Source organism: Phoxinus phoxinus, assembly GCF_949152265.1.
Source record: "Phoxinus phoxinus genome assembly, chromosome: 15".
Classification (NCBI taxonomy): Eukaryota; Metazoa; Chordata; class Actinopteri; order Cypriniformes; family Leuciscidae; genus Phoxinus; species Phoxinus phoxinus.
Genome location: NC_136890.1, coordinates 17677029 through 17692018, shown reverse-complemented (window position 1 = coordinate 17692018; position 14990 = coordinate 17677029). Strand labels below are relative to the sequence as shown.

General features: G+C 35.8%; 2 long non-coding RNA genes across 4 annotated transcripts; one reads left to right on the top strand and one right to left on the bottom strand.

Moving 5' to 3' along the window:
• On the top strand, nt 1-3219 carry LOC307011907. 2 transcript variants are annotated; one of them, XR_013800521.1, is made up of 5 exons: nt 1-112; nt 823-924; nt 1683-1805; nt 1948-2063; nt 3083-3219. It is a non-coding gene; the product is annotated as an uncharacterized lncRNA (long non-coding RNA). The 2 variants fall into 2 exon arrangements; XR_013800522.1 differs by lacking the exon at nt 1-112 and having other exon boundaries at nt 823-928.
• Nucleotides 3220-4957: 1738 nt separating this feature from the next.
• Nucleotides 4958-8270, bottom strand: LOC307011874. 2 transcript variants are annotated; one of them, XR_013800508.1, is made up of 5 exons: nt 8055-8270; nt 7880-7955; nt 7068-7169; nt 6112-6383; nt 4958-5961 (listed from the first exon to the last, which is right to left on the bottom strand). It is a non-coding gene; the product is annotated as an uncharacterized lncRNA (long non-coding RNA). The 2 variants fall into 2 exon arrangements; XR_013800507.1 differs by having other exon boundaries at nt 4958-6383.
• Between the last annotated feature and the right edge of the window lie 6720 nt (nt 8271-14990).

Here is a 14990-nt window from a genome sequence, read left to right as displayed (position 1 = left end):
CTGTTTATTGATATTTTAAAAAAAATATTTGATTAGTAGGAAATCGCGCTGAAGAAGTCTCATTCCGAACACCTCGCGATATTTGGCATCAGTTCACGTGTGCCAGATGTTGGTAAGTAGTCGTAAATACGCTGTCCTAATAATGTTTGATATAATGTATTTTCTGTGTGTCGAAATTAATCAGATTAGCTCAAGTTCAGTCACTGCATTATATCTGTCATCTCAACGGAGGCTTTGCGTTTCATTGCTTTCTATGAAAATGGTTTCTATGGTGATTAAACACTGTCTGTCACGTGATGTGCTATACAGTAGGCCTAGAGTAGACCTTCAATCAGTTAATCATATTCATATCAGGTTTTTAAGTTGTACAATTAGTTCCAAAGTTGTATGTGTAGTAGAAGCACAGTAAAAACAACACCATGCTTTTACCACAGTAACATTAGTTTTACTGTGATAAGTGTAGTAAAAAGACAGTAATCACACAACTTACCATGCTTTTACCACACTATTGGTAGTTTTAATGTGGTACTTATTGTAAATGCACAGTAACCACAACACTAACCATGCTTTTACCTCAGTAACCTTAGTTTTACTGTGATGGGTAGTAAAGGACAGCAATCACAAAACATACCATGCTTTTACCTCAGTATTGGTAGTTTTAAAGTGATAATTGTTGTAAATTATGCATATTAACCACAACACCTACCATGCTTTTAATGCTTAATAATGTAACATCCAATATTTGTAAGGAAAATCAGTACTTTTTCCTTTAAATAATCCTATATATTATACATAATGATATTTTATTTTCTCTGTTTTCAGCTGAAAAGACCAAAAGGGCCTTTCGAACTCAGTCAGCCCATTATTGTTTGAGGACAAGTAAACGGAGGAGACGGACCGCTGCAAAGACAAATATTCGCAATGGTACGTATGTGTTGGTTTTAACCCTAAATCAAACATTTTATCAAGCATTTGTTGTTTCTTAAACCTGTTCTTACAAAACCCATAGCCCAATCAGTATGAACAGTCTCAAAGTCTTAATAATTCACAAGATTTAACAAGTTGTCAAATTCGTACGATACTAGTACATATTTGTATACTCGTACATAATCCTGCAGCTTTTACTCCTAGTGCTCATTGGGTACTGCCTCAATTCCTGTACATAGTTATCGCGATATTTGTAAATCAGTTGCGCCCCTTCTTGGATAGTAGTCTGATGTCCCACACACTGTCAGAAAGTTTATATTAATTGCATTGTGTATTCATTAAAATTATTACAAATTAGTCCCTGTCTGTTGTGTTCATGTTCCAATGTCCAATGATACATGATGTCTCTCCACACCTCATAACCTACCTCTGTTTGCAAGAGTGGAAAAGCTAATCTGACTTGTCACATGACATCAGATACGCGATTATTTTGTCGTAATCAGATCAGTTACACTGCTGATAACTGTCCCGTTTGCATATAAATCATGTTATTTTTAAACGAGTTCATATGATTATTGCTTGCTATTAAATACATACTTTTATTCATAGAAATGCCCACATATCAGTGAACGTATAACATAAAAATGCTTTTAACATTTAATTATGCAACACTCTTTACAGAAATATATCCTACAGTTGTATAACTGACTGCTTGCATGTAATGTAATAAAATTACCTTCCTTTCTGTATTGCAGGATTACTTTGTCCTTTTTTTTTAGATCTCTACAACATCAAACTCAACAGCTCTTTTAAGAGCCAACCCTCACAAGAGCTACTAGTGAGTCGCAGCGGATCTTGCCGTGATCAGCCCTTCCCAGGTAAAGTTTCTAGAACATTTCAATCAGTATTTACTCATCAAATGCTCTCTCCTGAATCGTAAGGTAAATTATAACTGTCTTAATTTATGTTTCAAGAACAATAGTAATTGCACGAGTAAGTAGATACTTTCTTGTTTTACAGCAGAGAAGGAAGACCAGTCCTTATATCAACACAAGCTAATCGAATAAGTCCTTTGTTTCGGGTGAGGAAGGAACATCTGGTGCCCAAAGAAGACAGAAAGGTGCGCAAATCCATTGGTATGTCTTGTATTGAAACAATGCTGTAATATGTAGTACATAATTTGATGTTGACAATTTTACATTGTACAGGTTATCACTGACCAAGTGAAGCTCTTGAAACAAGTGACAGAAGAGTATGTTGTCTTGAAAAAAATCAAGCATCACTTGCAAAGGCAAAAGAGACCATGCCTTTCTTAAAGAAATTTTAAAATAGGTTGCTGTTGATATGGGTAAAACATTTTTTGTTCAGTACTTAGCTTATATAATGTGCTGAAATATTATATATATATATATATATATATATATATATATATATATATATATATAAAATAAATCAATGTGTATATTATATAATGTACTGACTGCTGCTTTGTAAATTTAAATCAGGAACGGGCAACTCTGGCCCTTTTGCGTTCTCCTTTTTGAGGTTGAGAGTTTTCCTCCAACCCTAATTGAGCACATATGAAAGTCTTCAGCTTTACTTATAGACAATAGGCAGGAGGGTTTGAGGTTGGAGCTAAATCTGCAGGACAGTGGACGCTAAGGGCCAGAGTAGCCCATCACTGCTTAATATATCGCAGAACATAGGCCCCGTTTACACGAAGTGAAGACACCGATATTTCCCTGCGGTTTGGCCTCTCATTTACACGAAAACCCAGTTTTTATCACAGAAAACGATTATTTCTAAAAACTCCGGCCAAAGTGGAGATTTTGGAAAACTTTGTTTGCACGTTTGCATGTAAACTGAGAAAAACTGAGTTTTAGGCAGCGACGTCACAATATGAGAATATATTTTCGGGATTCTGACTGGCTAACGTGGGCTTGAGCTTCTCGTTACACTGCCACCTACAGGTTTGGCATGCTCTGGACGGCATATACACGGGTTCGTGTGCACGATGTTATTTTTGAAAACGAAGAGTGGTGAAATGTCCGTTTATGAAAATCGCCTTCCACGTGTAAACATAGCCATAAAGCTGACCTGACTGTCCATTAAACAACTTAATTTGTATTGTTTGTGTTTTTTGCTTTACTTTCAGACCAGGACTGGAGAACGCCTGACAATGGGATGTTGAGACTTCTTCCTCTGGTTGAGAAAAAGCTACACCACATCAGTGATCACATCTTCTGTTCTTCTGTTGTACTGTAGGGTACACCTGAACAAACTGTTTAGACGAGGAAGAAGAACATGAACATGATCGAGACATGTACAGGGAAGAGCAAGAAACCAGTTTAGTGATAATGAATCATTATTTTCCAACACAATATCAAATCTGTTTTCTGTATCATAGGTGACTGAATATGATTCTCTGGCACTCATTTTGTGGCTCAGCAGCTGTGAATGGATTAATATGATGTTAATGTATTTTTGAAGACACATTTTTATTTATCTTGAATCTCATTGTCTTTATGCTACTTTATCAACTTTATGCTGTGTCCTCCAATAAAGTATTGTGTAATAAAGTATGGTGAATATTGTTTATTGAAAGTGGTGTTTGGTACAGTAAATAAAAACAATATTTGAGAAATTTTAATTTCTTATTTCTTTAGTTTAGTTCATAATTTAAAAACAACTACATATAATTAATTATCATGATTCTTTTTCTTAGGACATACACATTTAGATCTGGTTAATGATATTTGGGACAAAAGTTGCAACAAAACAATGCAACAAAAGTTGCACATACTTGCATGTATAAGCTGCAACTGCAATGTTTGCAGTGAAATAAAGGGAAGCTATGTGAATAACAAGAGGCTGCAGTGGCTATCTTGCTATAAACACTTCAAGCATAATTGAAGATGATCCATGTTGATCATTCTAGTACATCTACTAGCCTACTGCATTTAAAATGAAAGCATAGACGTTACTGATGTCAGGCATATAAGCAGCAATCAGAGGGGGTGAAAAGGAAATGTAGGCACTGTTTTGTTTTGTTTGTTTTACTGAATGGTGCATTATCCCTGTGTAATAGTGTGTGTAGATCTGTGTAGATTGTACTGCACTTCCACCCCCAAGGGCCCAGCGGCCCCCAGAAGAGCAAAAAACTGCACATTTCAAATGGCTGTAACTCACAGTCCGGTTAGTGTATCAAAGAGAAAATCGGCAGGACAACTGCTCATGCTATGTTTACTAAATAATGTTGGGCCCAGTTTTCTGACATATACGGAAAGCTGGCATAAAGGTTATTTTTAAAGTGCTCACAGTAAATTATCAAATTTCAGCCTGTCCCTCATATATGTCATAAAGGATTGCACAATGAACAAATTTAGATATCCAGTTGTCCATTAAAGATATTATGTATTTAACATTTATTGTTTCATTACTAAACGTTTTAAACTACATTACCCACATATCTCTGTCATGCTATCAATGGAACAGGAAACATTGTCCTGTAGTTCATTGAAATGTGCAGCCATGCTTAGGGTTAGGGTGGGGATCTCAGTAAAGGAGCAATTTCTCACAAAACAGAGACACTTTATCATTAACTTTATGTATAACTAACGCAATAATAACACAAAAACATACTTTGTAACATGAAGCGCCGTTTTATATGGGTTAAAGGATAGTCCAATCACAGCGAGTTCTGCGATAAAGTCAAAGCCAATAACAATCCAGCTGTACAGATGCGTCACACTTACTTGCCCATTTATGGTAAATGATGACAGATCTCTTCTGGTTCCGGCTACAGGGATAGATACCTTAAATATTTCATATTTAAACCCAAACAATATTTGGGCTGTAATGTTTTAATTCTAATTCAATTATAAAACTCACATTTAAAAACAAAAGACTCCTTTGTGTGGTTACCATCCAAAAACGAGATCACATGATCAATGACACAAATGTTTTTATTTGATTAGACTAATTCATAAATACATTTGAAAGATAAACTTTTTTCTAAGCAATGGCCTACAGCAGGGGTAGTTTTGCAGTATTTTAATTAAAGATAATTACATATACTAAAGTGCTTCTAACATTTACAGTGTATGTATAGTATATCAAAGGTATATCAATTATATTCAAATAAATGTAACAAAATCACAATGAATGCACACAATTTTGAAAGCATATTCCAATATTTAATGTCAAACTGTTTAAAGACAAATGTAGTGCCAAACCTACTGCACAACAGTATACAAATAAGTTAATTATATAAAAAAAACAGGTATAAGATATCTATTATAGGGACATATACAGTAACGTTAAAACAAATCGCTATGATGAAGTTATATTTTTACAAACCAAGAGATGAGATTCAACTTTGTTATGTGAAAATATATTTGTTTCTTCGCTTTAAAGAACAAATAGGCAAAAACGTAAGCACAACGTTTTACATTCTCACCTTTAATTCTATATCCTTGTGATCATTAATCACTTTTATTGTCACTAAATGAAAGGCAACTTAAAATAGTTAATGATTATAAACGTCAGTAAGAAAATGCTTCAATAAAATACATTCACGGGTATATTACATTTACATTAACCAGGTAGTGATGTAATGATGATACCATAGATGTAGTTATGGTGGACATTTACTATAGTGACCACTGTAATAAAAGGTTTAATGAAGCTAAATGTAAGACATGAAGTCCATCTAAATGTAAAGGTAACAAACTCAGAATAATGTCCAGTATGTCAAGTGTCTCATTTCTGTAATATTCTTTCAGCACCAATAAGATTTCCATAAATATGGATTGTTTTCTAAAGGTTTTCCTGAACACTCTCACTATCTTCAATTGTTCGGACAAACATCTGCTATACACTTGCAGAAATATACATGTGTCTATTGCATCATGAAGTCACTGCATGACTAGAACTAATGGATGGCAATGAATATGTCCTTTAGCAAAACACCTGATGAGCACTGACACTTCTTTGATGAAGGCATTAGGCAGACATCAAGCACAGTTTATGAAGCTGAAAAGAGAAAACAAAATGCTTTAACAATATGGAAAAAAGATAAATCACTATTTTCAATATTGGTTCTGCATATATCAAAGAGATCCTGAGGAGGAGTGGGACTTCACATGAAGACTTTTAGAAACTGTGACAGAGCAAAGGGTGCACCTCGCTGGACACATCCGACGCATGCCCAAACAACAACACCCAAAGACAGTGATGAAGTGGACACCACCAGGAGGATGCAGGAGACAGGGAAGACCAAGGAAGACATGGAGACAGATGTTTCACGAAGACCTGAACAATGTCAGTGTCCCATGGGAAGATGCGGAGAACTTGGCCACGGATCGAATACGTTGGAGGACACTTGTTGCCCAATGTGCCCAGCACAGGACTTGATGATGATGTTGGGAGTTTATCCATAACTGTGGGATATATTTCTGTAAAGAGTGTTGCATAATTAAATGTTAAAAGCATTTTTATGTTATACGTTCACTGATATGTGGGCATTTCTATGAATAAAAGTATGTATTTAATAGCAAGCAATAATCATATGAACTCGTTTAAAAATAACATGATTTATATGCAAACGGGACAGTTATCAGCAGTGTAACTGATCTGATTACGACAAAATAATCGCGTATCTGATGTCATGTGACAAGTCAGATTAGCTTTTCCACTCTTGCAAACAGAGGTAGGTTATGAGGTGTGGAGAGACATCATGTATCATTGGACATTGGAACATGAACACAACAGACAGGGACTAATTTGTAATAATTTTAATGAATACACAATGCAATTAATATAAACTTTCTGACAGTGTGTGGGACATCAGACTACTATCCAAGAAGGGGCGCAACTGATTTACAAATATCGCGATAACTATGTACAGGAATTGAGGCAGTACCCAATGAGCACTAGGAGTAAAAGCTGCAGGATTATGTACGAGTATACAAATATGTACTAGTATCGTACGAATTTGACAACTTGTTAAATCTTGTGAATTATTAAGACTTTGAGACTGTTCATACTGATTGGGCTATGGGTTTTGTAAGAACAGGTTTAAGAAACAACAAATGCTTGATAAAATGTTTGATTTAGGGTTAAAACCAACACATACGTACCATTGCGAATATTTGTCTTTGCAGCGGTCCGTCTCCTCCGTTTACTTGTCCTCAAACAATAATGGGCTGACTGAGTTCGAAAGGCCCTTTTGGTCTTTTCAGCTGAAAACAGAGAAAATAAAATATCATTATGTATAATATATAGGATTATTTAAAGGAAAAAGTACTGATTTTCCTTACAAATATTGGATGTTACATTATTAAGCATTAAAAGCATGGTAGGTGTTGTGGTTAATATGCATAATTTACAACAATTATAACTTTAAAACTACCAATACTGAGGTAAAAGCATGGTATGTTTTGTGATTGCTGTCCTTTACTACCCATCACAGTAAAACTAAGGTTACTGAGGTAAAAGCATGGTTAGTGTTGTGGTTACTGTGCATTTACAATAAGTACCACATTAAAACTACCAATAGTGTGGTAAAAGCATGGTAAGTTGTGTGATTACTGTCTTTTTACTACACTTATCACAGTAAAACTAATGTTACTGTGGTAAAAGCATGGTGTTGTTTTTACTGTGCTTCTACTACACATACAACTTTGGAACTAATTGTACAACTTAAAAACCTGATATGAATATGATTAACTGATTGAAGGTCTACTCTAGGCCTACTGTATAGCACATCACGTGACAGACAGTGTTTAATCACCATAGAAACCATTTTCATAGAAAGCAATGAAACGCAAAGCCTCCGTTGAGATGACAGATATAATGCAGTGACTGAACTTGAGCTAATCTGATTAATTTCGACACACAGAAAATACATTATATCAAACATTATTAGGACAGCGTATTTACGACTACTTACCAACATCTGGCACACGTGAACTGATGCCAAATATCGCGAGGTGTTCGGAATGAGACTTCTTCAGCGCGATTTCCTACTAATCAAATATTTTTTTTAAAATATCAATAAACAGCAAAGCAATCCAGCTTCCCTGGCAATAAGAACGAAATAATATATTTAAAATAAATACATAAACCATGATAAGATCTCGTGAATAAATGTTGATTAAACAGCTTCTCTACTGCAGCCCGATAGGCAGATAGAATCGTGCTTTGATCACGAAAGATGCTTCCCATTGAAATACATTAGTTTTAAAAAACGTGCTGGAATTACGAAAATAACGAAATAAACGTGCCCGTGCCACGAATCAATAGATTAAATTACGTGACCATATCACGAACTGCCGTGAGACTGGGTTGATATCTCAAAGGTACAGACAGGCAGAAGGTTCGCACACATTAAATATAATGGAGAACGGACAAAGATTGAGTGAACTGAAGGAACCTAACACAGATGATCATTGATTAACAGAACACAGGTGAAACAGATGATGATGATAATTAACTAAACTGATAAACTAATAATGAACTAAATGCAGATGAACTAAATGACAGCAACCATGGAAACAGATGAGTGGCGGGAAAACAGAACAAAGGAAGACATGTGACTAGAAGACTAGAAACACAACTGTGACACTATGAAAACCTATAATAATGATTTATATTTTAAAGTTGTTGGGACAGATTTCGCGGGAAAATTGCATACTGTACATCATTCACCTGTCTGTCACGTCATATAATGTTATACATTTAAATAATGTTATCATGTATTTTGATTTGGCCAGGGAAACTTTTTTTTTTGTAGCATTCAATTTATTTTTTAGATCTGATTTTTCGATTTTAAATATTTTTATGTAATTTAATTTCATTACCACATGTGGCTAAATCACATCAAATAATTCAATTAATTATCTTTCTAAAGCTGTTTTGGAAGAACACGTATTTCGAAGCACTATACAAATAAATTGAACTGAATTGGAAGTCTTTGAGGTCCAGTAACTTCCCAACCTGATTCACTTTCAGGGCTGTTTTTTGCACAGCTGGAAGACTAACCTTAAACTGATTTCAAAATGATGATGTTTGTCTCCTATTATATGTGAGGTTATGATTTTAGATTGCTTTATGTAGAAATCACTAGAGGAGGACATTAAAGAGCAGGCTTTATCCCATCAGATCTTATCGGGAAACTCCATTTTGAGTGCATGGCAAAAAACACAAGCATTTCTTCACAGGACTTGACTGATTTGAAGAGACAGTGCACTTACTCCCAGGTACAGAGCCCCTAAAGGGACACGGTGATGGAAAAATATAAGATAGAAGGAAACAATAAAATATATTTCAGTGCTCTTTTCCTTCCTTGCAACACATTTGCGTTCCCTCGCAAAACTTGCGTTCCTCCGATAAAGTTTGCATTTGCTCGCAAAGAAATCAAAAGTCCCCATTCTCTGGGGAACGCAAAAGCAATTTTTTCCTCTCATCTCATTTTTTCCATCACCATGTCCTTTTCAAATCTGGCAAATATTCTCTCAAAAATGCAAACATGTACATACATGTTGCTCACATATTATGATAGCCAAGTTCGTGCTAAATAGAGTGCAATTACACCTTTGCCATTCATATGTTTATAAGCAACTGAAAAAAATAAACAAAAAAAAACAAAAACAAAAAATACAAGGACCCCAAAAACACCTTGGTCCCCAGAGGGTTAAACGTGTGGAGTGGAGTTTAATTGAAAAAAATAATTGTCCTTGTTTGTATCCCAGTTTAATATGCAGACACAACTGCAGGCAGTTACCGTATTTGGGTAACAATCATTGTTATTACAATTCAGTTTGGCTCTTGAACAGGACAAAGGTCATAAGACGATGCTAAAAATGTGTTTGAGGCTCCATATATTTACAGTTCAAATGGAAAACCTCAATGCGGTGGTTCATTCTCTTAATTTTGGGTCTTGTTATAACATTTCTTTGATAACATTTTCTGTTTGAGCAGTCAAATTTCACCCCCAGTCAATCCCATGATCATTACAGGATTCTCTGGGATTCCATTTGCATTCATTTATTCCCTTCCCTGCTCTGTTCCGAGTCACTGGGCCTTGTTCCCTTGTTCTTTGTAGTCGATCCTTTTAAGAGGTATGAATCCCCCTAGTGAGTTCCTTTGCCTGGAGCTCAAAAAGTAGGAGCCTTAAAGGTGGCAGACAGTAAGGAACTCTGGGTACTCTCGCTGTTTCTCAAAGAGGGCAGGGGACAGAAAGAGTCTGACAGTGAAGGGAAATGAATATATGAGATATATGAGAACTGAGAAAAGATCCTTTATGTCAATGCAAATCGTCCAATGATATTTATCTCTGCTTAAAGAATAAACCTGATTCTGAACTAATAAAAAAAGCATTGAAACAGTAGGAAGTTCAAATGCATGCTGCCATTTTTCATTCAAGCAATTCAGATATTAATGTAGGAGAGAAAAAATTTTTTTTGTTCTCAAGAAAACGGATGTTCAGACTGTGCTGGAAAGCATATACTTAATGTTCTTTCTTTGGTTCTTTAGCTCATGTGTCATAAAACCATTGCATTTAATGTGTCACATATTAGTTAATTTAGAATTATTATCAATATTTACTCACGAATACACTTAATTAAAACACTGAAGGAAATAATTAGGTGTAATTATAGGCTGTTAACCAAAATAATTATGTTTCTCATTAATATTACTCACGTAATTAAACTCCAATATGAAGACTAAAGTAAAGCAAGACCACATTTAATTTAAAAGAAGCAAGGAGCAGTGGGAGGACATTGTGGGTGTAAGAAAAAAGAAAGAAAGAATGAAGTGCTTCACCCTGAGCTAAAAGAGCCCAATGTATAGATCACTTTTGAAACCTGTCAAAATCAAAAGAGAAAAGAGTGAACTGGGCTTGAGAAAGAGCAAAAAAAAAATAGGCTACTCAAAGCACTCAGAGACTTTGAAAAAAGGCACAATAAAAGGCTTCACAGTCAGTAATTTAATGAAATAACATCCTTCAGCTCCAAGAAACACTTTGCTACCTGAGGTATTTTTGAGCTGTAATTACTGCTTTAATACAGACAATCAGTTGAAGAAGTCTGTCCTTATAGGCACACAATAAATACTGGCATTGTAATAATATTCAATATGTACGGTTGGCTGCTTCCTCAAAAATGGTATAATTCACTTATTTTGCTTTTAAATATATCTTTTTTCTTTCTTTCTGAAAGCGCATTATGTTTGGTCACGTATCAAGGGAATACAGACGTGTCAAAATTCATTTTAAGCTTTGTGAATTAAGACTTCATTTCCTGTTCTTCTGATTTTGCTTTCTGAAATGAGGTGAATCCGGTGTTCTCGCAGGCAAAACACTGCTTCAGGCTCTTGGGCTTGTGGAAAATACCTTTGCAATCATATCCGATTGTTTTGTTTCCCCTCTCTGCTTTGTAATTTGTGTGCTTGAGGCATCCAGAATATCCTGTTGAGAATGTAAGGACAATGAAAACAGTACTGTAATGAAAAATCAGCATGCGTCCACACACACACACACACACACACACACACACACACACACACACACAGACACAGACACAGACACAGACACAGACACAGACACAGACACACACACACACACACACACACACACACACACACACACACACACACACACACACACACACACACACACACACACACACACACACACACACACACACACACGTTGGTGCAACTACATTATGAGGACTCTCCATAGGCGTAATGTTTTTTTTTTTACTACAAACTATATTCTATCCACTGCCTCTATCCCTAAACCTACCCATCACAGGAAACATTCTGCATTTTTACATTTTTAATAAAACGTAGTTTTTTTTATGTTTTTTAAGCTATTTGAATTACGAGGACTCATGAAATGTCCTCATAAACCACGTTTAAGTTGTAATACCAGTGTAATACACATGTCATTATACAAATTTGTGTCCTCGTAAATCACATAAACAAGTACACACACACACACACACGCACAGTGACGCACACACGGGGACTTTCCTTAGACATATTTTTTATACTGTAAAAACTGTTCATTCTACCCCCTTAAACTAATTTTTACATTTTCAAAAAAACATAATTTAGTATGATTTATAAGCTGTTTTCCTCATGGGGACCAAAAAATGTGGTCCCACATTTAAAATGTCCCCACAAAGATGGCAATTTCCGAAATCCTTGTCCTTGTGGGGACATTTTATCCCCATAAGGTAGATTTTACCAGGTCACTCGCACGCGCACACAGGCACACACACACTTTATTATTCAGAGATATTATTGATATACAATACATAAAATGAATACATATAATTATTATATCATATACTTACTATGATCTTGCATGCGTTGTCATATTTTATCCGAAAAGAGATTCATAAGGTAATAAAGATAGCTCCTACAGGACATTGTGAACAACATTTGAATCGCAGCATTTAGGAACACAATCTCTCCGTCTATTTTTTAAAGTATCAGCCAAAAAACACTCTTACTTTTCCAGGCACAAAGAATGAAACAGTGGCGAGCAAAGAAAAAGATAGAAAAAAATGACAGGCAAGGTCATTTTGTCTCTGTAAAAACCAACACAGTCAGATAAGAAAAAAAAGGGGTGCTATTCTTCTTGTTCTTTGGTCAGATTCTGCACTGGCCTCAAGACCACAATCAAAGATGTTCACAGTAAGTTACTCACTATGTCCAATTACTCTGAAGAATCTTAAATTACCAAAAGTTTCTAAATCAATCGTGAGGATGCGCTACCCTTGTGACAAAGAAGTGCGCTTAATGTGCTGGGTCAGAAGTTCAGCTGATTGCATTTAATATAAATTTAAACTATAATCCATTTTCATTTAATTGCAATTAACGTACAATTAAGTGTCTGAAAACATTCCATTCTTTTATGGAAGCTACTTTCAAAAGTTCCTGCAGCGATCTCCAAGATTGCAAAAGTTTGATATATCAAAGAACCAACGAAGATAACGTCGATTTCACATTGCCTGATGTTTGCATCATACCGGTCTACTGTCACTATATAACCATGAATAAAGTGATTCTTTGATCTCGAAAAGCAACCGAGTATCTTCACTTCGCCAGAAGGTCAGAATTTAACAGTTCATTAAGACCATATCCTCTCTTGGAAATTGAACCATGATTCAAGTCTCTTCTTGTTTAAATGAACACAGCCCTGTAATCCTTGATGCAGTGACTTATTCCCAGCACTTCAAGTGGTGAGGGATTAAATCAATGCACGTCGATTCATTGATTTGTCTGTGATGAGAACTAGCTCGACACCCAACAAGTGCATTGCGACTACTAGAAATCATCTCCCGGCATAAACCTGACAAACAGGGATTTGTTAAAGCACAGAACATGATGTCAAGGTCCTCCGAACAACAACCTCCATAATGTAGTGTTGCGATCGATCAGGACCATGTGACCTGGATTAAGAGCAGGCGAGGGTAAGCAATGACTGACAGGACACCCGTGCTGTCAGAGGATCAGACCCGCCGAACATGCAGAGGGAGAAGAATGAGATCGCGCAAAGCAGTAATCGATAGGTTGTCTACGTTGAAGAAATTTATTCAGAGCTTTTAATATCCCAACCAACGGAGCATTACGGAGTCTTAAATCTTCAAAAAGATGGGCTGCAACTCTCTAACCTTGGTTAGTGCTGCTCCATCTTCTGAAATATAAGATGGAAGTCAACACAAAATATATTTGGCAGGCTGCTCTTATTAATAATTGATTTGTGTAACCAAGGGCCAAATATTGCTCATGCGGCAGGATAAAGACTTGCCACATTGCTGTCATGCTGAGATGTCCCAACTGAAAATTGCACCAGGATGCACCAGGATGAGAGTTGACCTTGAATGTGATATTGCGGCAACCAATCAATTAAGATATAGTGACTGAATGCAGCACAACGACTGACCGAGAGAGGGATCGCATGAGCCCAAGAAGAGTTTTGTGTTAAATATGTGAATATGTCAGTTATGCTCATGCACGCTTCATTCAATTTTAATGTTACCTTCAGTCAGTGTGAGATTTTTCACCAGTGTAATTTCCAGATTTCCTCATACAATATTACCGAAGGTGAATCCTTGATGGACTAAGTGCCTTTGCTCATGACTCTTACACTTGGGTTTCTCTCACCATGTGGTACGAGGCTTGTCAGAGGACAACAACTTGAAGACATAAAACATAAACATCTTTGAAATATGTCAGCACGGTTCTTCGGGAGCTCAATGGCGGCATTTGTTTTTCACTAAGCTATTTGTCTCATGGCTGGCCTTGATGTTCTTTTTCGATGACGTTGTGTCATGTAAGAGCTATGGTAGTCCTGGCGGACAATTTTCCAGCTTGCTACCACATCAAAAGAATAGAAACTGAACCTCAGCACTTAAAGTATGGTTTGTTGCATACAAGCAGCTTTTAGATGGTTCACCCAAAAATGAGAATTCTGTCATTTACTCACCCTCAAGTTGCTCCAAACCTATATAACATTTCTTTCTTGTGCTGAACACAAAAGAACATGGAAGTCAATGGGGTCCATCAACTGTTCCCATATTCTTCAAAATATCTTCTTTTGTGTTCAGCAGAAGAAAGAAATTCATGGTTTGGAGTAAATGACAGAATTTTCATTTTGGGTGAACTATCCCTTTAAATGAGACATTTTGCATATCCTACATGAAATGAGTGTGACACTTCGCAAACTCTTGTGATTGAGTTATTTTATATAATTTAAATACATATTATATAGATATTTTAGATTATACACACAGTGCTGGAAATGGCCAAGATTCAGTGCGGAAACTAGTTGGGGAGTTTTGGACCAATATTTATTATGAAAGGTGCTATACAAATCATTTTAAATGCTTAATAATTAGTTTCAATTCATATTTATAGATTACATTATTTTTAGCACAATGACAACATAAAATGTCAAGTATTTAATTAATAATATCACACTTACTTTTTTGATATGGGGGTCCCTGGCATCAAATAGTTTGAAAATCTATTTAAACTAAATTTGC